Here is a 24636-nt window from a genome sequence, read left to right on the forward strand (position 1 = left end):
AATAGTTTCAGATCATCAGCATATCCTATTTTGGTTCCAATTTCCAAGCTAAGGATCAAGTCGTTGGAAAACAGAACAAACAGTAAAGGTCCCAAATTGCTCCCTTGCGGCACGCCAGATCGGTTAGTAAATGGAAATGATATGCTATCACCAAATTCAATCCTAATACACCGCTCAGTGAGAAATGACTTCAACCAAGAGATGATGTTGTCATGAATATCGAGCTTAGCTAGCTTAGCGAGTAAGATTCCGTGATCAATCGTATCGAATGCCGCTTTGATATCGGTGTATATAGCATCGACCTGTTTTTTTCTTTCCATTTGGTTCAGACAAAACGAAGTGTACTCTAAAAGATTGTTACTCACCGATCTGCCAGGCATAAACCCATGCTGTTCAGCGGCAATATAATGTGAGGAAGCGCGTAAGAGGCTTGACTTACAACGAAAAGCTTGGATCCTGCCGATAAACTCGTAATGCCTCGATATTGCTTCACATTTCGTCGTTCGCCATTTTTGAAGACAGGAAACATGAAGGAATTTTTCCAATAGTCTTTAAACGGAATTCCATGTTAGCGGTACTTTTTCACAGAGTGTTCTAAATGCGGAATACTTTAGTCAGTTCGGAATGTAAAAGTAGACTGAGTCGATTTGGAATACAATTATGACTTTCTGAAACCCTGGGGTCTAAAATACTTGGTTTTTGGTTCAAAATCCTCCATGATTTTTGCAGAATTTTCAAGTAATGTTTACATGAGTAAATTTCAACTTTAGGGTTTGTATGGTTAAGGTTTAGTTTTTTCAGCCCAACATTTTTGTTGAACACTATCTTATTAGACAAAAAGTTATAACCTACTTAACAGTGATATGTCTTTTGGCATTGAAAAACAATAAATTCATTTGACATCACTGCTGGAAGCCTAGCAAAGTATTGCATGAAAAGTAGTCATGTTTCCCCCCCCCCCCCCCACCTCATAATTTTCTTGTTTGATAAGATACGAAGTTACGGTCTTCAGTTGTTCAGCGGAAAATTTTCTTGAGGACATTTATAAATTGGCTCGTCAGCTGGCTCGGTTCCACAGAAGAAACAAAAATGATGTTGATTTACCAGTACAGAATGTTCAATTTTCCCATACAAACCTCAAAGTTCAAATTTACTCATGTAAACGTTACTTCAAACATATGCTGAATATCATGGATGAGTTTTAAACCAAAACGAAGCTTTTTAGACCTCACGGTTTAAGAAATTCAAAAATGACCCCAAATCGACTCAGTCTACTATAATAATGCAAAGTGGCCATATCCAATAAAACTAAAGCTTTGTTATTTAATTAAGGAATCAGACACTTTCTATAGTGAACAGCTGCGTTTTTTTGGATCAGACATGCAGATTTTTTACAGCGCTATGTTGATTATGGAGGGTACACTATAGGTGTTTATTTTTTCTTTATTAAATATTCATGCGTTTCCGAAAAATTATCGATAAAACAGAAGAAGCTGAAATTAATTTTGCAAATTTTCCCTCAAACTCCTTCATTAAAAATGCTGAAAAATTAATACTAATGTTTTAATAAAACTACCTTCTATAGCGTGAGTGGAGAAAAAAGTATGAAGAGATACTGTCAGGAATATCAGATTAACCCTCTAGTGTCCAACTTTTAGTGGGGTTAACTAAAATTGTCATAAATCCGCAAGGAATAGTTATTTTCCTATTTTTTCACTTAATAATAGAACAGATGTTCTTCTAAGATTCCGTAATGGCGATAGCTGTTAGACTTGCGCTTGGAATTTTATATAGTTAAGAGAAGTATAAAAACCAATAAAAACGAGAAAATGACCCATTTCACAAAAAATCATAATTTTCTTAGCTTCAGAAAATATAGTTTTATACAACTTTTTGTTCTGAAAAAAAATATTATAATTTTTAGCCTTGAATGATGCTGGATTGTTTTATTGATAAAAAAAAAAATTGAAGTTGCTTAAAAATGATGCGATAAAATACGGGGGTAAATTGCTTTATGCGAATCAACGGTGATGTAATTTCTCATGATAAAATAGACATTTTGAGCGAGAACCTGGATGAATCCCTGCTAAAAACGGGACATGAGGACAAATACATTCTTCAATAGAAAAATAATGACCCAAACCAAAAAGCGCAGAAAACAGGAGTATTCTTTTGAACTGCATAGCCCAAACCAATCGTGTGGCCTTCCCTAGCTCCAAAATTAATTCTATTGAGAGTTTGTTAACGGTTTTTGAGCTGAAAAGAACAAAATGGTGCACACAGTGAGGATTTTCGAGCCAAAAAAGGTACCCAATTCAGGCAAGAACGCCTTGCATGAAAAAACAACCATTCTTTATTTAAAAAAAACACGAGGAATCGAATGGTCTACACCGCTTTCTGGTAAAATGACTCTTAACGTCTCATTTTGCCCGATTTCCCCTATTGTTTTGGGTGTAAAGTTATAATTCCGATTGTAGCCATCTACCTGTAACAAAAAAGTCATACAAACCATACTTATTTATGTAAAAATGTCAGCTGAATCGATTGGTGTACTCCAATTTTTGTTTTAACTACGACAAGTGGCTCATTTTGCCTCTTTTCCCCTAAATTTAAGATTTTTTTCAAAGAAATGCAGTCAAACAAAGTGTAATCCAACAATTTTTCATCATGAATGATCATTTTTGGTAGATTTATTCATATTCTAGCAAATCGCGTCACTTTTTTGTACTAGAATTAATATGAATGGCTAAATATCCCCATCCTCCCCTAGCTTTTTTAAATTTATGCATAAATTTCACTGTAACAATCGAGCGATTCACATACCAAATGCAAAAACCAAGTGATTTAGTGTAAAATTTGTCGCAGAATCGAGTGGTGTACACCGCTTAGTGCTCAGCTTACGAGAATGGCCGCATCACCCCGATTTCCCCTAAAATCGTGCGATATGTGGAAAAACATCATTATAACAAATGACAATGCATCATAAAATGCACAAAAATGTTTGAAACGAGTGTAAAACTTATCGCTGTATCGAATGATGTACACCGCTTAGCGTTCAGTTGACGAGAAGAGCCTCAATCATCCCGATTTCCCCTAAATTCATTAAATTTCTTTGAAAAATACATTGTTACAAACGAGAATTTAATTTAACAGATACAAAAAACATTGAATTGGGTGTAAAACTTATTGCTGAATCAAATGATGTACACCGCTAAGCGTGAAGTTGACGAGAAGAGTCACAACCACCCAAATTTGCCCTGATTCTATGCAGTTTCTTGGAAAAAACATTGTAACAAACGAAAATGCAAATGAACATATGAGAAAAACATTGAATCAGGTGGATAACTTATCGCTGAATCGAATGAAGAACACCGCTTAGCACTGAGTTAACAAGAAAAGTCTCGTTTTCCCCAATTTATCTTAAATTCATTCATAAACTCATACAATATGAACCAAAAAATCGTAGTAACAAATGAGAAAGCATCGAAAATGGTACAAAAACATTAAATCATATGTGAAACTAACTGTTGAATTAAATAATGGACACCGCTTAAATTCTGTTGATGAATAAAGTCCTATTTGACTCAATTTCCCCTAAATACTTGCAATTTAAGAAAAAAAAATCTTGTAACTTTCGAGAATGCATCAGAAAGTGCACAGAAATAACTGAACCATGAGAAAAACTAATTGTTGAACAGAAAGATGTACACTGCTGAACGTTAAGATGAAGAAAAAAGCCTGGACCACCCCCTTTTCCCCTAAATTTGAAAAATATTTTGTTGAATTGATAATTGATATTGGTTTAAACATGATGAGGCTCTTCTCATCGATTCGACAGTAATACTCAAATTCACTCCTTCGTTACAAATTTTTCTCGAAGAAATTTTATGAATTTAGGGGAAATTGGGGTGATTGAGACTCTTCTCGTCAACTTCACCATAGCAATGTACATCATTTGATTCAGCATTAAGTTTTACACCCGATTCACTTGGTTTTTGCATTTGGTATGTGAATCGCTCGATTGTTACAGTGAAATTTATGCATAAATCTAAAAAAGCTAGGGAAGGATGGGGATATTTAGCCATTCATATTAATTCTAGTACAAAAAAGTGCGATTTGCTAGAATATGAATAAATCTACCAAAAATGATCATTCATGATGAAAAATTGTTGGGTTACACTTTGTTTGACTGCATTTCTTTGAAAAAAAATCTTAAATTTAGGGGAAAAGAGGCAAAATGAGCCACTTGTCGTTGTAAAAACAAAAATTGGAGTACACCAGTCGATTTAGCTGACATTTTTACATAAATAAGTATGGTTTGTATGACTTTTTGGTTGCAAGGTAGATGGCTACAATCGAAATTATAACTTTACACCCAAAAAAAAGGGGAAATCGGGCAAAATGAGACGTTAACAGTCATTTTACCAGAAAGCGGTGTAGACCATTCGATTTCTCGTGTTTTTTTGCATAAGAAATGATAGTTTTTCAAATTTTAGAACAGTTTAGGCGATCGTCACAGAAATAGGTACCTTTTTTGATCAAAAATCCCCACTGTGTGATGTTTAGAATAAAAAAACAGCTATTTTACTGTTTTACTCCACACACGAAATACCACCGAAACTCTAAGTTAGAGATCAACAAAGTAATTTATGTTGACAAAATTTTGATTTCAACGGTTTCATAGTCCATGCAGTAGAGAGGGCTAAAATATTTTGTTTGTTGAATCAAATATTTTCCAACGGCGCGAGGAGAAGGTCGGGTGTCGATACGACGTCCGCCGGTTGGAGAATCCAGAGGTGAAAAGGGCATACGTTGAACAGCTAGAATCCCGAGCCTCGGAGCTGCCGACAGTCGGAACAGTCGAAGAACAGTGGTGTGGAATCAAGAATGCCTTTATCACGACGAGCCATGGTACTCTCGGTAAAGTTTGTGGAAGACGAAGTGAATGGATGTCGGATGAAACCTGGAGGATGATCGATGATCGGAGAAAGGCGAAAGTCGGAATTGAGCAGGCATGTACCGGGTCAGCCAAAGCAGCCGCCCGCTTACGATATGCAGAGCTGGAAAAGGCAGTTAAACGAGCTTGTAGACGAGACAAGAGAGCCTGGACAAACTCCCTAGCCGAAGAGGGAGAAAGAGCCGCCGCCATTGGAGATATCCGATTATTATATGATATTTCTCGCCGCCTTAGTGGTGCAAGGACTAATGCAAGAATGCCGCTGAAAACCCGAGCAGGTCAGCTGCTGACAGATCGAACAGATCAGCACAAGCGTTGGACTGAGCATTTTGATCAACTTTTCCGAGTTACAAATAGCAATGGCCAACAGAACCCGCAGCTCGGAAGCGCCCTCGCTGGCTGAAATAGAAGCGGCAATCAAGAACATGAAATCCAACAAAGCGCCTGGAATCGATTGCATTCCTGCTGAAATGCTCAAAGCCGACCCTGCCTTGTCAGCACAAATGTTGCACCGTCTTTTCGCTGACATTTGGGATACTGCAACATTCCCGGCCGACTGGATGCAGGGTATCCTCGTAAAGGTCCCAAAGAAAGGAGACCTAACAGAGTGCGGTAACTGGCGTGGCATAACTTTGATCTGTACAACCCTTAAAGTACTCTGCAAAGTGATCCTGAACAGGATCCAGGAGAAAATCGACGCTACACTCCGACGGCAACAAGCTGGATTCCGATCCGGACGATCATGTGTGGACCACATCACAACGCTACGAATAATACTGGAACAAATCAACGAATTCCAGGACTCTCTTCTGCTGGTGTTCGTTAATTTCGAAAAAGCATTTGACCGACTGAACCACGAAAACATCTGGGCTGCTCTTAGACGACGAGGGGTCCCAGAGAAACTAGTCCATCTCATCGAAGCACAATACGAGGCATTTTCGTGCAAGGTCTTGCACGACGGTGTCTTGTCCGAACCAATCCCGGTAACTGCTGGAGTGAGACAAGGATGTATTTTATCACCGCTACTTTTTCTCATCGTAATGGATGAGATCTTGACTGGATCGATTGACTGTAGACCAAACCGAGGATTGCCGTGGAATCCTTCAACCATGGAGCAACTGAACGACCTTGACCTGGCAGACGATATTGTTTTGCTCGCCAAAACACAACAAGACATGCAGAGCAAACTCGATGACCTCACCGAAAGCTCCAAGGCAGCAGGTCTCAAAATCAATGTCGGAAAGACCAAGTCGATGGAAATCAATACAGGAAATCGTTCCAATTTCGTGGTAGCTGGACAACAGGTTGAGACAGTGGAGTGCTTCCAGTATCTTGGTAGCCAGATTACGCCTGATGGTGGTACCAAGAAGGACATCGAAACCCGGATCAGGAAAGCCCGATTTGCGTTTGCGAGTCTCCGAAACATCTGGCGGTCACGCCAGATCTCTCTACGAACTAAGATCCGAATCTTCAACTCAAACGTCAAATCCGTATTGCTGTACGGGTGTGAGACTTGGTGCACATATGCGGTGACGACGCGAAAACTGCAAGTTTTTGTGAATCGCTGCCTGCGGAACATCATCCGCGCTTGGTGGCCTGGCAACTGGATCTCAAACGTTGAACTTCATCGCCGGTGTCATCAAAAGGCGCTAGAAATCGAGATTCGAGAACGTAAGTGGAGATGGATTGGGCACACGCTGCGAAGAGATGAAAACGAGATTTGCAGAGAGGCGCTTGACTGGAATCCAGATGGGCATCGAAGAAGAGGCAGGCCCAAAAGCTCGTGGCGGCGAAGTCTAGCCGCTGAAATCCGCACAGTTGACGAGAACCTTGGCTGGCAGCAAGTGAAGACGCTGGCTCCGGATCGCCAGCAGTGGAGATCTTTTATCTCAGCCCTATGCGCCGGTCAATCGGCGCTGGACCCTTAGGTAAATCAAATATTTTCCATCAATATGGTTATTAGAAGAACAAAAGTTTTTCAGCGAAAAAAATTTGGGTTCCAGAGGGTTAAAGTTTGTATTCGTGATAAGTTTTAAAAGACTATTCTAGTGTGAGGGAGTACTCCGCTATTCACGATCATGACTAACCAATTTTACCTTTTTTTTTAATCATATGATGATTATGTAATGTTTCTTTCTGATTCCAACAGCTGACATTTAAGTTAAAACGAGTTTAAGAGGCGCCAAAATAACTAACACGAACACCAATTTATTTTTTGAGGGGCGGAATCTAACAAATTGTCCTAAATCCATTTGAATAGAGAAGTTTTGGGAAATAAAAGGATGGATATTGAAGAAGAAAATGTGCAGTTACTCAAAATTTATATCAGAAAAAGTACTAAGGAAATTGACCGCATTCTGATGAGATATACGATTTTTTTTCATTAAAAAAACGATATGTTTTGCCTTTTATCGCACAAATTTAATTGGAGAATTCACAAAATAGATTCTGATTTAGATTGGCCAAACTGTGCTCTAAGGCTTGAACCACATACAATACCACTTACTGGTCACATACAATTTCCGATTTCTCCATGAGAAAATAACGTACAATTATTGGTAAAATTGTATTTTTGTAGGCTTTTTATTATTTTGGAAAAAAATTTAAAAAAAAACAGTTTTTGCTGTTTTGATAGATATTTGAATTTTTCGTCGAAAATCAATTTCTACACAATGGTAACCGAACCAGCCATTTTTTTTTGCCACTTTACCACATAAGGTTATTTTAAAACCGATTTTTAATTGACGCTTGATTATTGCCCAACATCTTTCGATGGGACGAAACTGTGGGCAGTTTGGTGGATTAAAATTTTATACAAAACATCAAAATAATTCTACTGGTACCATTACAATTTATCCCGGCTGTAGATTGGGCTAGAATAAGGTTGCCAGATTTTTTTAGCACGTATCCGGGCATTTGATTTCAAAATTTACGATCATATATCCGGGCAAATTTTGTCAAAACCCAAAAATTACTCAACAAAAATCAAAAAAAAAATGTAAAAACATGTTTTCAGCAAAACTTATCAACAGATCTTGAATCTAATTTTAGGCTTCCAATAAACCATTATTTTTATTGAAATAATCAAAAAAATTAGTTTTCAAGGCATAAATGAAAAAAAAAACTACATTACAATTTGTTTTTTTTTTTTTTTGTTTGATTTGCCAACAAATGTGAATAACTCCGGGCATTTTGCAATGAAATCCGGACAACGGGACGGGGTGAACCGTTTCCAAAATTGGATAATATCCGTGTAAACTCGGATAAAATCGGGCAACCTTACAACCTTAGGTTTAAACCCCAAGAGGCCTTCGTAAAACTGGTTGAACAGTGAAGCTTTCTACTGAAGACATTTCTAGTCGTAAACTTGTCCATACATGGCTGCTCCACTGATGAAAACTTTTGTCTTCTTTCATCAGCCAAATTTACCATTGTCTAATGTATAACTTGCCTTTACCTGCGAAAATTAATTTGAACCTATCTGGAACATTCATTTTCAGGTTAGCCACGTGAAATTGCTTCTCTGGAATTCTATATGGTAAAAGCTTCACTCTCAGCTGTCGCTCAAAAATGCTCAAGTTTGTATGCAAAATTTACATCCTTTGGGCCATCTAATTGTAGGGAGTAGATTAGTCGTCATCAAAGTTATCTAATAAGAAAATCCTATTTTTCTTAAAATATTTCTTCCCTGTTCTAATAAAACTGTTTTACAATGTTTTAAAAATCTGTATGATTAGCAACAGAAAGAACAACAGCCCATGCAATTTTGAAAAAAAAATTGTGCTGAGAAAAATTCCATTAGAATTCATTGTTCCGGCTGCAAACAGTACCTAAGGAAACATTTCGATTTCGAACCAATTATCGAACAAAGTTGCTCCGGCGGCCGGAAACGTGACGTGGATCGAAAAATAATTTTCATTCATTGAAGTTAAATGTTTGCACGAATCCACCGAGACGAGGTGGATTCCCATAGAGCAATAATAATTGAACGGAAAAAAAATCCCATTCACCGCAGATTAGATCAACTGGCGATGTGTAGTCAGTGAGTCTACTCGAGTCGATGCGGCGTAATATTGTACACAGAATGCATCTAACGTGCCGTAGTGTTGTCAGTCGTAAACGCACGAGCTGAGCTAGAGGTGAGTGTGATCTGCCCGGGTGCAATCTACAGCCAGGGCCGGGCGTAGGTGTCTCATTGATGAATAAAATAAAATCACCCGGCCGAGCAGGTTTAGCAGAGTATCCGGTACAGGCATTTATGACTTGCCGATCAACGTGCCTCTATACATATTATTCCTCGCCGTGTGTTTGTACTTACTAAATATGTGTCGACCTGGGAGGCACCAAACTGGCTGAGCCGATTTTTCCACAGCTTACAGCAATTCGGTCATTCTCGGCATATTACTCACCACAGCACAGCGCAACATTCCTGCGACTACCCCGCCGAATGCAAAAGTGCAACCTTTTGTTGTTTGCTGCTTCGTGTGTGGGTTCACGATGTAGGTAGCTGAATCTACATACATATCTAGGTGTAGGAACCTACCTTCCTAAAAATGCAGCAGCACATGCATCGATGCGGATGTCAAACAAAAGTGCGGGGTTCTGTAGCTTTCGCAGTGTTGGTGCTCCAACAAGGTTGGTGGTCTCCACACACCGGGAAAGGTGATGAATTTGGGCGCGCCGCGAGGGAATACCTGGCTGTTGCAACACCTCTGCGTCTACCGCAAACCAAGCACAAGCGGAATACACCGACATAGGTAGCTAGGAAGGTAGGTACGTGGGGATGAGCGACAACGCAAGCAACGAAAACGCTGAATCCGCCAGTCAGCTTGGCTCGGAGTTCTTATCGCTAACACGCAGTCTCTCCCCGTAAGGCCGATGACGACGGTCAATCGAGTACTTAGTCAACTTTGGCGGAGGAGGGAAAAGCAGCAACGGGAGCAGGAAGAGATGGAGGAAGGAAAGCTAAGCTTTCGGATTATAATAATTACATAGTCATACAAATTCAAACAGATAAACAAACACACATGTACATACCTATACGAGTGATAAACCCGCTCGCTCGTTTCAAGGTAGTTGGGTAGTTTTCCCACTCATCGTCTCGTTGGGACTTTTGGTGGATTAAAATGATTTGGAGGAATAACTTTTATCGATGCTATCAATCCCTAGTAGCAATAAAAAAAATTTTCTATCATTAATGTAGAAATCTTGCAACAATAAATTTCTAGGATTCTGTTTTAATTCCCTAGATATATCAAAATTATCCTGCATATGAGGAAAAATAAAATTTACAGGATTAATTACAGTGCAAGGGAAGGAGTAATTTGTTTCCTCAGTTAGGCGTTTTATCGTTCCTGACGAGAAAAAGGTGATTTAATGCTTTGATAAGAACATCCTAAAGTTCAACGGTTTGGAAATCAACGGTTTTATAGTCGTAATCTCGGAAAATACTGTAAGAATTTTACAATCGAACTTGGTTTTTCCTGATCCAGAAGACACTAACCTAAGCATTCCAGAATACCCGGTATTATCCGGGCTTTCACGATCAATTTCAGAAGAATTCGGATCGATCCAGTTGCCACGAATTCGTAGTAAAGCGCCCGGACCAGACCCGTGCAAAGGCGGGTGACGGGTATCCATGTGAGGGGTGTGTTCGAAATTCAAATTTAGCTAGAAATAATAACTATTCCAAACATGCACAATATATAAACTGATTGTCTTACTCATGACCATTACACAAACTTGAAAAAGTAATTTACTGATACGCTTTAAAATCGATCAGAATCAAAGTTTCAAATCAATGCTAAATATTTGCGATAAGTAAAGGTTGCCAGATTGCCTGGTTATATCCGAGTTTGTTCGGATATTTAATACTAAATTGCAGATCAGTCCGGCCAGGCCCGGTTGCCCGGATTTCATTGAAAACTGCCCGGATTTTGCCCGGATGTCTTCACTTTATTTGGCAAACTAAACAAAATAAAACATCAACACCTCCAAAACAAAATTTAAGAGCAAGTTTTATAAAAATAATTATGAAAGGTTTTTTGGAAGCCTAAAATACGGTTCAAAATGTATCAATGAGTTTTGATGAAAAGAAAAATTTTAATTTTTTTTTTGTTGAAGATTTTCTGTGTTTTGACAAAATTTGCCTGGATATTGCCTGAATTTATGGTCGTCAATTTGAAATCGAATGCCCGGATTTTGTCAGGTTTTTATATAAATATTGTCCGGTTTGTCCAGCCCGGATACGTGCTGAAAAATTCTGGCAACCATACGATAAGTCATTATTGAAAGTGTTAAGCAGTCTAGTATACAAATTTGAAATCAATATTTACGAAACGCCAGAAAACGTATGCAAATTAAAATTCCGAATAAACCAGAATTTAAAGCTTCGAACATACGAATCAGTGTACAGAAATAGATTGCAAAAAACATAACCAAGGCCAGATTAAGGGGAGGGGGGCAATGGGGGCATTTGCTCGAGGCCCCCTAACAAAAATAACATAAAATCACACTGCTTTAGTTATAGAAAACCACAATTGGATTTTAAAATATAAAATCTGTATTGAAACGTTAAATAAAATAGTACAGGGGCTGAAATTATGGCTCGGAAATTTTACACTTATAAAAATTAAGGGGCCTAGGGGCCTAGATCAAGGGACCCTCTAGAGTAAGCGTTCCTTATTTTTTGCAGCACGTAAAAATCTGTAGATTTTATAACAATTTTTTCTCGAATCGAAACCCGAACGCAAATAAGAGAAAATTCAATTTTTTTTACCGAAACTCATTGTGAAGGTGAAAAGAATGGTACTCCTTTCAATTTTTGAAAACCCGGGCCAGTCCATATCCTGCAACTTGAAATCCTTACTTTAAAATAAATAATACAACATTTTCTTTTCGTTTATTGTGTCAAATTATTGTTTGATTACATAGAGGATCAAGCCATGTATTTCTTAAATCTTTCTCAACTTTCACGACACAATTTTGCAGTTCACACAAAACTTTGTTTGATTACAATATTTGAAAAAGCTACTATAATTTGCAGTCATAGATTTGAAATTCGATTTAAAACTTTCTCAAAACTTTCGATGTTTACATTTTTGACTCTTGGCATTTCCATTTTTAAATTACCCACTATTCAAGTCAATATCCTGAACTCTTGTTTCAATGCAATAAATTCAGAGTTTTATTGAGTGATTATGTGACATAAATATGTCTATGTTTTTATTTAATTCTTTTTATAATTTTGCAATAAAGATTAAATTTTTGCTTTGTCTCTCCTAACGGATTTATCGTTCTTGTAGAAAAGGCTTTATATTCATGTTTTCAATTTTAGTTTCACCAGCGGAAACAGTTCTACCTCACAAATCAAAATTTTCTCTTTAAAATATTTGATCTGATTAGAATCTTATTCTGAATTTCGCATTCCAATACAAAACATTGTCAAATCACTTGAAACCGTTTTTTGGTGCACAAAGATATGAAATAAGAATAAATATTTGAATTTTGAGTAAAAAATTTGACTTTTTTTACTTTGTGCCTGATATCGATTTAGATTCTCATTTTTTCTTAATTTGAACTTTTTTACAATTCATTTTCGCTGAATCCCCAAACCTGATTTTTCGTCAACATTTCATGTTAACCAGACATATAGATACCAAGCAGTTTACAAGTGTCGAAACCAAATAAAAGAATGTGTTACCGGTTGCCGAGGTGTACGCCAAGGTGTGTATATATAGCAGGTGTAATGATATGAGAAAGCCATTTTGATTTAGCTACTATGGAGCTCGTGAAGTTTGTTTACTAACAAAGCCCTCAGCTCGAACAAATTTACCGATGTTTACAAACAAACTCACTGAACCTCACCGCGCTCTCCTCGCATACTTACTGACAAAGTCAGAGAACCTTGTGATCTAACAACCTTGGTGTACGCTGAATTGTTATGACATTTTTCATCGTCGTTGGTTTGCAATGTTGCCAATCACCACCGCCAAAACTTCCAGATTTTCACTGCAAAGGCATTATTTAATAAATCTTGATTTGAAATTTTAATGGAGGAGTAGACGATACTTTCGAGCCTCGCACGCGTTTTTTTTTCGAGCTCCATAATTTTTTTTTTATAAAATATGTTTGATAGGGTTGATAGGGAAGATAACAACATCGGCGACTAATACATTTTATGATAGTGATAATTTTGTGAGTGAAATGAGTTATTTCCCTGAGCTTTTGAATGGGCCATTTTCGCTAGTGACTTGGCCGAAATCTGCCGTTGTTTTTTAAGAAAAGTCCACCAATAGTTTGGCCAAAAAGAAAAATACTTAATAATAAAATGTCCCCATCGATTTCGAATGTGTACTTTCTTGGATTTCATCGCAAATGGTGCTGAGAATTGTGACTCTTGGAAAATTATTTTGAATAGGAGATGGAAGCGCTTCCGAATTTGGGTGATGGTTTTCCATTAGTGCAAGTGGGATGCAGTTAAAATTTCACCCAACTTTTGACAGATCTTACGGGTTTTTCTTAAGGAGAGAAAGAATAACTTTTCGATTCCATCGCCCATTGATCCGCTGATAGAGAGGGGAGAAAGGAGCCTAGAGAAGATACTCTAACGCGATTCATGAAACAGAAAAATATTTGTGCGGGAGCTGGTGCATCTGAATCTGAAGTTACATTTCGTTATTTTTAAAATGGGCGAATACGCCAAGACCTTTGTTTTGAGAAAAACGCATTTAAAGTTTCAGAAAATATAAACAATTTCCTATTTCACTGCAATGAAAAATTTTCCTAACTAGGTCAATAAACTCCTTCAAAATCAACTTAATTTCACTAGCGGATTGATAAATTTAGCTTTTCCGTGATTATCACTTTCAAAGTTCAAAAATATAATTTTGTACCCTTTTGCTTTCTCATTTTGTATATTCGCCAAATGTGAGCGCCTTTAGAATTCCAGAATGACTGTTCGCCTTTTAGGTCACTAGTTACAGAAGCAATATTGAGGCTAATATCGGCTTGAAAACGGATCAAAGTGAACACATGTACACATTTGCACATTTCACAATTCAAAAATCAAAGTTTGTTGCGTTTTCTCGTCCTGTAAAATAAATTTCAAAAAATTCAATGCTCTTTTTCATTCCGAAATAACTATTGGCTTTTTTGTTCGCGATGAAATTTGGAAGGGAAAAAAGGGGAAAGATGAATACGAAACAAAAATCACTTTTTGCCCTCTGCATGAATTGGGCGAAAGAGCATCGTGGCCATACACTCATAAAATATGCTATTCGCCTTATTTAAAAAATGCAATAAAACTATCTAAAAGTTAAAAAAAAGAGGATCATATTTCAAACCGATTTCATATCTTAATTTTCAGGTAAATAGTTTATTGGAAAATTCCGCTTTCGCTCTTAAATATGAAAAATAGTTCACAAATTGAAATGTGAATTTTTGATAAGGAAAAACAATCCAATTTGAACTTAAGACAATACATACAAAATGATTTTATTTAAATTCAAGAGTGCCAGTGAGCATAGTCAGAGATAACAACATTTTTAATTTTCAATTTTTTTCCAGTTATCAAAATATGATATTGGTAGATTTTGACGTTCTGAACTCAAATCGTGAAAAATTTTGACTATCTCCCCTAGTTTTGGCAATCTAACATGGTTCTAAAGAAAGAAAAAAAGATTGGTTCGGAATTTGCCGTTTTATACTTCTTTTAATAAGGGGCTGTAGAATTGAACTTTTTTTTTCATCACCATCATCAAAATATTCATGAATAAACTAAGTTGAATTCTACAGTTTTGAATGATCTCGTTACAAGTTTTCTGACATTACTGAAGAAAGCTTAAAAAAGGTTTAATTTCTTTTAACAAATTTGCTGAAGACTGCAAAACGATTCGATTTTACCTCAAGAAAATATGAATTTAAACTTTCTTTAAATTCTATAGCTTCTTTAACTTCTATAACTTTTTTTTACCGAAGTCAAAATTACTGGCGGTCTTAGTAAAGGTTGATACTGGATTTCAACCTTTATTTTCAATTTTTTTTTAATATTCTAAGGTTTTGTGAAAATAAAAGTGCAGAAATTTGTTTGTATTATATGAATTTAATCTGTTTTGTCAAAAAAAATTTAAAAAAAGCTAAAGAAACAAAATTTATAAAAATTAGCTCTTAATTTTTTTTTTGCACTTCGGAAAAAAGTTCATTCTGTGGCCTTGTGTAATTTATCTAAACCCTTTTGATTTAGGAGTAAATTTCTCCGAAAGCGAGCCAATTTTCCGACATGTTTGTTAACACTTATTTTAAAATACCTTTTTAGGATCAATTTCCCGTTTCATCAGGAAAAAATCTCCATGGGGAGGGAGGAGGGTGTTAAACCCCTAAACCCCCCTTCCTCACCGTGTGCACGGCCTTGGTCCAAACTGTGAACTTTAATCGAAAAAATTATAATTATATTGTTTTTTCTATATTGGATTTATCTTTCCAATATAAAAAAAACATTTAAGCTCATTCCATTAAGGTAAGGTTGCCAAAAATTTTCGCGCTAGGATCCGGGGAATTAGAACTATTTTATAAATAAAACTGGCCAAATCCGGGCTTTTGATTTCGAAATTCTGGACCCATTAATTGGACAATATACGGGAAAATTTGGTTGAAATTCTGGAAATATTTAACAAAAATCGAGAAGAAGAACACTTGAAGCTTTTATTTTCATCAAAACACCTTAGCAGATTTTAAATCGTATTTTAAGCTTCCAAAATACCGGTCTTGATTATTTTGAAAAACGCACTAACAAATTTTCAATTTTGGGAGTAAATGAATAAATCCGGGCTGTGATTTTCCATTTCAACCTGACATAACCAAAATTTTGTTTCAAAACTGGTTATAACCAATTAATTAAGAAGCAAATTTCCTAGAGTGCTTAGATGCATAGTTTATTGAAAATATTGAACATTTATAATATTTTTTGTCCAATTAATCTGAAGAGCAATTAATCTATAGAAAAAAAACAGATAGAAGTACATACCTACTAATTACCTACTAATTACCTACAGCTTTCTCAACAGAAATTTTTGTGTTTATTTGAATCGTTGAAAAGCTATAAAACTTGTTCATAATAATTTAAGATAAAAAACTAAGTATTTGTTGATATTTTTCCAAACATATTTTCTAGGTATTTTAGATCAAGATTAAAAAAAGCACCGCTCCAGAACCTATTTCAAAGTTGGAAATTTCAATCATAACTGCAAAACCAACGAATAACGGCTAAAGTAAGGTTGCCAGATTGCCCGGTTTTATCCGGGTTTGCTCAGATATTCAATACAAAATTTGGTCAAAATCCGGTCCGGCCCGGTCGCCGGGATTTTGCACAAGTTTCTTCATTTTATTATCCAAATCAAACAAGAAAAAACAATTGCGTTGCATATTTTTTTTTATTCATGCGAAATTTGGACGCCTGAATAATCTTAAAACATATTTTAAAAACTTTAAATATGATAATAAATAAACTGATGAGTTTCAATGAAAAATAAAAATAATAATTTTTATTCTTGATTAATGTGGAGTAATTCCTGGGTTTTGACCAAACGTTCCAGGATATTGCCCGGATTTTTGGTCGACAATTTCGAAACAAATGTCCAGATTTTGCAAGCTTTTTAGATAAAGTTGCCAGGATTTATCCGGCCCGTATAGGTGCTGAAAAAAAACCGGCAACCTTACGCTAAACCAAGGCCTAAAATTCTCATTTTAACTTGTAAATAAGAACGTGAACTCCAAATATTTTTTCTGAAAAACATGGATCGTAAATAAAAACCACCGCTTAACAGGTCCAAATAAGGGAAACTTACCATACTCCCCTTACCATCAGAATAAAAGTGAACTGAGGCTAATGATTTACTAACTGGTATCAGCTTATGGTTTTGGAAGAACTTGTTTTTCGTAACGTTGTTTCAGAAAATCAAATTTTTAGAACGATTTATCCATATTTCAAAACATTCTTGTTGAGCGATAGAGTCTAAGAAATTAGCTGTAATTTGGTATGTTTTTTTCTGTTGTGCCAAGGACCATTAACATAAACAGGTCGAATTTGTACATATTTTGTAGATTGACCTTAAATCGAACTGGGTTAAGGGGTGTTTCAAAGCGTTTCAACGTGTTGAACCTCAAATAACGTAGGGAGTCTCCCCAATCGTGAATATCGAAACTTTAATTTTGAAGCCTAAACACTTATTAATATATTAAACAAGAAGATTTGGTGTCACGTAAAAATTTTTTTAAAGAAAATTCCACTTTGTGCAGGATAGCAGCAATCAGACTTAATTTGAATTTTTTACATAGTTTCTGTTTTTAATTGGTTCAGAATTGTTAAATCGTTTTTTTATCATGGATAAATGATATTTGTGTAAGAATACTTTTGCTCAACCGACAAGTAGATTCAAAATATACAGTTGCGTTCAAAAAAGAATGAAATCGCGTGAAGCTGCGCACCCACTTCCAACTTTGACAAGCTGCCATTTCTCTCTCGGTTTATATTTTTTCATGAAAATTTCACACAATCTATTTCAACTATCCAACTAACACTCCAAAAAATTTGAAGTCTTTACAATAACGGGAAATTAAGATACAGCTATTCCCGTAAAAAAGGGAAATTTGGAACTGCTTCACTAAATTTGCTGTATCTTTGACAATTTTCATTAAAAAATCTTGAAACTTGATCCAAAGATGTAAAAATGTTTGATCTAATACCAGGCCAAGTTTCGTCAAAATCGATGAACGTGATCAAAAATGGTGCCGGATTGAAAATGAGGCTCATTATCGCCCAGCAGACGATTTCATTCTTTTTTGGACGGATGTTTGTTTGGAAAATAATGTAATCTATGTATTCTTGGTTTTTGCTTTCACAAAACAAAAAATTATCACAAAAAATGTTGTAAATAGCTAAAAACATCATTCGTACTTTGATTCGAAAGAGGAAATGTTCCAACAGAGTTCAAAATAAAAAGAACAAAATTTCAGTAATGACCTGCTAATTACACTGATTAACAAATTTGATCCACAATTAAAGCGAATATTCTATTCGCTCTTTTGTTTCAATACCAGCTCTGTTGGAATAATTTCTATTTCTCAACAAAGCAAGAATGAAGTTCCTATCAATTTACAACATTCTTTGTAATAAATGTTGGATTTGTGAAAGAAAAACCAAGAATACATAGATTACATTGTTTTCCAAACAAACATCCGTCCAAAAAAGAATGAAATCGTCTGCTGGGCGATAATGAACCTGATTTTAAATCCGGCACCATTTTTGATCACGTTCATCGATTTTGACGAAACTTGGCTTGGTATTAGATCAAACATTTTTACATCTTTGGACCAAATTTCAAGATTTTTTTTTAATGAAAATTGTCAAAGATACAGCAAATTTAGTGAAGCAGTTCCAAATTTCCCTTTTCTACGGGAATAGCTGTATATTAATTTCCCGTCATTGTAAAGACTTCAAATTTTTTGGAGTGTTAGTTGGATAGTTGAAATAGATTGTGTGAAATTTTTATTAAAAAATATAAACCGAGATAGAAATGGCAGCTTGTCAAAGTTGGAAGTGGGTGCGCAGTTTTATGCGATTTCATTCTTTTTTGAACGCAACTGTATATCCAAAACACAACCAAATTTCATCCCACAACCTACAGGAAGCCATATTTCTCCCTGTCAACTGTCAAAATTTTTCCAGAGAAAACGAGGCTAATCCATTCACGCGCTTTGAAGTGCGAAACGCTGTTTGCTCAACCAGAAACACGTTCGACTTAATCAATTGGCCCTTTCAAATCTGGAACTTGCTAACGGAGAAACCGCAACCGCAACCAATAGTGAAGTTCTTTGTCAACTGAGAACCCTGTAAAGGCAACTACATAATCCTTCGCTGACATCAGACAGGGCTCATCGATTCTGTTTGAATTCTCATGCCAAAAAGGCCCTTCTGGCTTATAACTACTCGACTGTAGCTCGAAAATTGAATTCATCATAAGCCGATTCAGTTTCGATTGTTTTAAGCCCGTCTTTCACCGATCCAAAGAACTTAAATCCCAAAAAACCACACCAGTTCCAACAATGTCTCACTTTATCATTGAAATTTGATATGCTTGTTTCCGCTTGTTCATACTTCAGCAATCAGTAGATTCCTCACTTTTACCTACCAACATTCAAGTTTGCGCTTATTGCGTTTCACTTTTTTCCCCAGATTCATAACTAACTTGTACCCGTGTAAGTAAAAGGTAGTCGCCGGGATATGTAACGCGATCAGATTTGTACGCAATCATTCCGCGGCGTGGCTGAAACCTTCCAAATAGCCACCTATAGTTACACCGTGAACCAACTTTCGACCATTCTAATCGTTCTTCCGTTGTTTTGGGGATTAAAGGGGGCCTTTTTTGGAAGGGCGTATCTAGGAAATATGTATAAATAGAAAACATCCCTTTATATATGGTGGTTTATACTTCTTGAAAACTTTTGTAAGAAAATCGTATCATTTACCTAGAAGCTTGCAATAAAAGTTAAATGCTCATAAAATTATATCTGATTCGTGTTATGTTATCGAATAGCAATCAGCAATCGGCTGTTACTTAAGGGGAACTTCTAGTGAAAAAAAAACTGCAATAAAAACATCGTGCCGTATTTTCCTGATACCTAAGATAAGACGTATTTTTGCGTAAAGGCGTTATTGATTTGAAATAAAAAATTATATAGGGAAAGGAGGTTCAAAACTATCACAGTTTAAAGGCAAATATGAAAAATTCTAAGAAATCAGGTTTCCCTGCTTAGAGTACATAAAGGTAACGTCCGTTCATTTGTGACACGTCTCTACCCCAGTTGATAACGACAACTTCAATTAGTTCTCCGAAAACCAATCGAGTGCTGCGGTTCATAAAACCGGCCGATATTGGTTTCAAATAAACTTTATCTGAAGTAGGTTAACAAGCACAATCGGAGCGAGTCGCTTAGTTCAAATCCAACAACGGATGACAACGTCCTTATCAGTTGAAGCATATAAAGTTGTAGTAGATCGAACTGTGCATCCATTTTTTTTTTATATGGACCTATCCAGGAAAGGGTGGTGGGTTGTAAAAAGCTTATCACCTTTCGACACCAAATACAGAGTACCTGAACAGACGAGACACTCAAAATGTGTAAACAAACTCAGAGAAAAAAAACACTGCTAAGGTAAATCGCTCTACCTTAGCCCAAAAGGTTGTCAATACACCATAACTAGGGACCGCTAGATTCGTAGGAGGTACAAAATTCGGTGACCAACCTTTCCCGAACACTTTAAAGCCAAACGAATCTTTCACAATTGCTATCTATTTGAAGAAAGGAAAAAAAAGCCATTTAAAGACACAAGATCGTGTTTAACTTTATGAAGATTGACAACAATTAACAGCATTGATGATGGAGGGTTTCACTAGGAAGAGCTGACGGGAACTACAAGTCAATTAACGAGCAGCTAGAGCGATAAGATACGGAAATCCTCCTTGGGCCTAGAGAACGAGGCGCGTGGAGGCTCGATCTAAGAAAGCAAACAATAATTGAACACGGCTTTTGGAGGTAAATATGATGTAATGGAGGAAGATTTCGAGAGATTGTTTTTTTTAGAATAATTTCAATAATTCCTAAGCCAATCCGTCTTTTTCCACCGGAAGGAAAAGTCGAAACAAACAATCAGTAGCAGCAGCCTGAAATTCTGCGACTCCCAAGCTAATTCCATCTTTTTCCACCGGAAGGCTAAATCAAAAAAATAATCAGCATTAGCAGTCTTAAAAATCAGCGCTTCCTAAGCCAATTCCGTCTTTTTTCCAACGGAAGGCCAAATCGAAACAAACAATCGAAAGTAGCAGTTTTAAAAATCTGCACTTCCTAAGTCAGTTCGTATTTTTGCACCAGAAGGCCAAATCATAACAAACAATCAGCCCCAGAGGCCTTAAAAATGTCTCTTCCTAAGCCAATTCTGTCTTTTTCCACTGGAAGGCGAAATCAAAACAAAGAATCAGCAGCAGCAGCCTTAAATTCTGCGATTCCTAAGCCAATTCCGTTTTTTCCACCGGAAGGCCAAATCAAAACACACAATCAAAAGAGGCAGCCTTAAAAATCTGTGCTTCCTAAGCCAATTCCGTCTTTTTCCACTGGAAGACCAAGTCACAACAAACCATCTGTCGCAGCCTTGAAAACTGCGCTTTCTAAGCCAATTCCGTCTTTATTCACTGGAAAGCAAAATCCAACAAACATTGAGCAGCAGCAGTCTTAAAAATCTGCGCTTCCTAAGTCAATTCCGTCTTTTTCCACCGGAAAGCTAAATCAAAATAAACAATCAGCAGCAGAAGCCTTAAATTCTGCGCTTCCTAATAAAATTTCGTCTTTTTTTACCGAAAGGCCATATCAAAACAAACAATTAGCCTCAGCAGCATTTAATATCTGCACTTCCTAAGCCAATTTCGTCTTTATCCACCGCGAGGCCAAATCAAAACCAACATTCAGCAGCAGTAGCCTTAAATTTTGCGCTTCCTAAGCCCATTTCGATTTTTTTTTTCACCGGAGACCAAATCAAAACAAACAATCTGCAGCAGTCTTAAAACTCTGCGCTTCCTAAGCCAAATCCGTCTTTAGCGACTAAGCCAATCCGTCTTTTCCCATCGGAAGATCAAATTAAACAAACAATCATAAGCAGATTCCTTGATTTCTCCGCTTCCTGAGCCAATTCTGTCTTTTGTACCGAAAAGCCAAATCAAAAAAAACAATCAGCAGCAGCAACCTTAAAAATCTGCGCTGCCTAAGCCAAATCCGTCTTTAGCGACTAGAAGACCAAATCACAACAAACAATCAGCAGCAGCGGTCTTTAAAATCTACGCTTCCTAAGCCAATTCCTTCTTTATCCACCGCGAGGCCAGACCAAAACAAACAAATGAGCAGCAGCAGCAGCAAAAAATTCTGCGTTTCCTAATTCAATTCCGTTTTTTTTTTTTCACCGGAGACCAAATCAAAATAAACATTCAGCAGCAGTCTTAAAAATCTGCACTTCCTAAGCCAGTTCGTCTTTTCCACCGGAAGGCCAAATAAAAACAAACAATCAGCAGAAGCAACCTGAAAATCTGCGCTTCCTATGCCAATCCGTCTTTTCCCACTGGAAGGTCAAATTCAACAAACAATCATAAGCAGATGCCATAATATCTGCGCTTCCTGAACAATTCTGTCTTTTTCATCGGAAGGCCAAATCAAAACAAGCAATCAAAAGCAGCAACCTCCAAAATCTGCGCTCCCTAAGCCAATTCCGTCTTTATCGACTCGAAGGCCAAATTACAAAAAACAAGCAGCCTTTAAAATTTACGCTTCCAAAGCCAATTTCGTCGTCATTCACCGGAAGACCAAATCAAAACAAACAATCAAAAGCAGCAGTCTTAAAATCTGCGCTTTCTTAGCCAATCCGTCTTTTTCCGCTGGAAGGCCAAATCAAAACAAACAATCAGCAGAAGCAACCTTGAAATCTGCGCTTCCTAAGCCAATCCGGTTTTTCCTACCAGAAAGTCAAATTAAACAAACAATAATAAGCAGATGCCTCAATATCTGCGCTTCCTATGCCAATTCTGTCTTTTTCACCGGAAGGCCAAATCAAAACAGACAATCAAAAGCAGCTAACTTAAAAATCTGCGCTTCCTAAGCCAATTCCGTCTTTATCGACTCAAAGGCCAAATAACAACAAACAATCAACAGGAACGGCCTAAAAAAATTGCGCTTCCAAAGCCAATTATGTCTTCATTCACCGGAAGACCAAATCATTTCAAACAAGCAGCAGCAGCCTTAAAAATCTGCGCTTTCTTAGCCAATCCGTTTTTTTCAGTTGCCGAATCAGAAACAAATTTTTTCGTAGCAACAGCATCAAAAATCTACGCCCCCTGTGCCAATCCGTCTTTTTACCGGAGGTGAATCAGAAACATTAATTTTTTTCGCAGCAGTCTTGACAATCTGCGCTCTTTGTCCTTATTCTACCAACTGCGCCACTGTCGTGATTTTACGATTTTAACGAATCTCAATTCTGAGATTCACTTAGACACGTCTGTCGCTCACAAGAATAGACCAATGATTAATTTTGTTTTGTTTGTTCTGTCTAGTGTTGATATGGTAAATAGTAGAAATGGCTTCCATCTTTCGGACGAACTGAAAAAATAATCGGCAAAAAAAAACCTTAGGCCAAAACGGTCAGTCGGCTGTAAACATAACACTAGGATGAGGGTTGTTCGAACGGAGGTCGTAAGACCAAATGGAATCAAGCCAAATGATCCGATGGACGGTAGGACGACTTGACACGATAGAAAAAAGGGACGATAGAACAGAGCGACGATGTTGTAATGGACATCGTTTCCTTACACTATGCGTTGAAATCATGTCCTTAACAATTGAGTGGCGAACACGCTTACAGGATCCTCCCTGGATTTGGGTAAAAGTAGAACCAGTACAGTGGTTTGCAAAGGCTGATCAGCCGAAACTTTGATCCAACATCTCCGTTGTTTGCGCTCAAGCCATAAACCACCCAAGTTTATTGATGGTTGAAACCCAATCTGCCGATCAACCGATTTTTGAAACTGGAAAACTGAAATCGAATAAAACATATTTCCAGGAACAAATGCCCAGATAATATGAGGGTGTGCCGCGAACATCGTCCAGCTGGATTTCAAAGACATGTACTGTCTCAATAAGTCAGGGTTCCTCCTAATTTAAAAATATTCGGAGTCCAGAGACATGTTGAGCGGGTTAAATGCACCTCAGCTTGATGGGAGTACCCAAAAACAATGAGCAAATTTTGAAACAAAAAAGTCGAGCACAGTAGGCGCTTTTTCATGCCATTTTGAAAATGAGTAAACTAATATGTTGGAACTCATGATTGGGTAATAAGCGTATTGACGATCAATAGTGTAGAGTGCAGTTACGTAAGGACCTTACTCTGAATACGAAAGAAGAGTTAACTCTACTCCATCTCTGAAACTGCGTTTTCATCAGGTTATGGACTCAAAAACGTCTGGAAATAGGAAAATAATGGTACGAAAGGAGTACTGGCAATACTTGTGGTTATGAAGTTCACCCGCAACCAGGGCAGAAGAATCAGCTAGCTAAATATCCAAGACCAGCAAAATTTTCCAGGCCAACTAGGGAGTCAAGATCGAGTTTGAGTCCGGGAAGCCGGCTTCCGAGAGGGTTGATGCTGTCAGGAGCAACGCTACGGTCATTAGCGTAAGAACATTTTCAACTGCCTAGATTGGTCAGCGAAGAGGGTTGGTCCGCTTGAGGATTGGTTAGCATGCGTGGGTTCGCTTCCAACTGCTTGAAGGGTATTCTGGCGCTTTGGAAAAGATTGTTAAGGCGACTCCAGAGGCTGGCGATCGGGTTGTCAGGAAGAACTCACTAAAGGGTTATGTCTGGCGATTATCAGCTACGCTACGGTTAGCGTGCGTCTACTGATTTCCGATTACTGAAATAACTTGTAGGTGTTTTTGGAACAGATCTGCGTTCTCAATCTTCGAATGAAACTTATGATTGGGCAATCCACGTATTGACAATCACTGATGTCACTAGCAATCGCTAGTATAGAGTAGCGGCAGGTTTTCAATAAACGGAAAATGGGGCCTGCTTTTAGGATTAGGATATAG

The 24636-nt window shown here is 37.2% G+C and overlaps 1 protein-coding gene across 1 annotated transcript in view; it reads right to left on the bottom strand.

Annotated features, from left to right (window-relative positions):
* The window catches only part of LOC129746446 (leucine-rich repeats and immunoglobulin-like domains protein 2), a 45729-nt gene that overhangs the window by 19122 nt on the left and 1971 nt on the right, over positions 1-24636 (bottom strand). The gene's annotated exons all lie outside the window — the stretch shown is intronic.

The sequence above is a fragment of the Uranotaenia lowii genome, chromosome 2, assembly GCF_029784155.1.
Source record: "Uranotaenia lowii strain MFRU-FL chromosome 2, ASM2978415v1, whole genome shotgun sequence".
NCBI classification, from domain to species: domain Eukaryota; kingdom Metazoa; phylum Arthropoda; class Insecta; order Diptera; family Culicidae; genus Uranotaenia; species Uranotaenia lowii.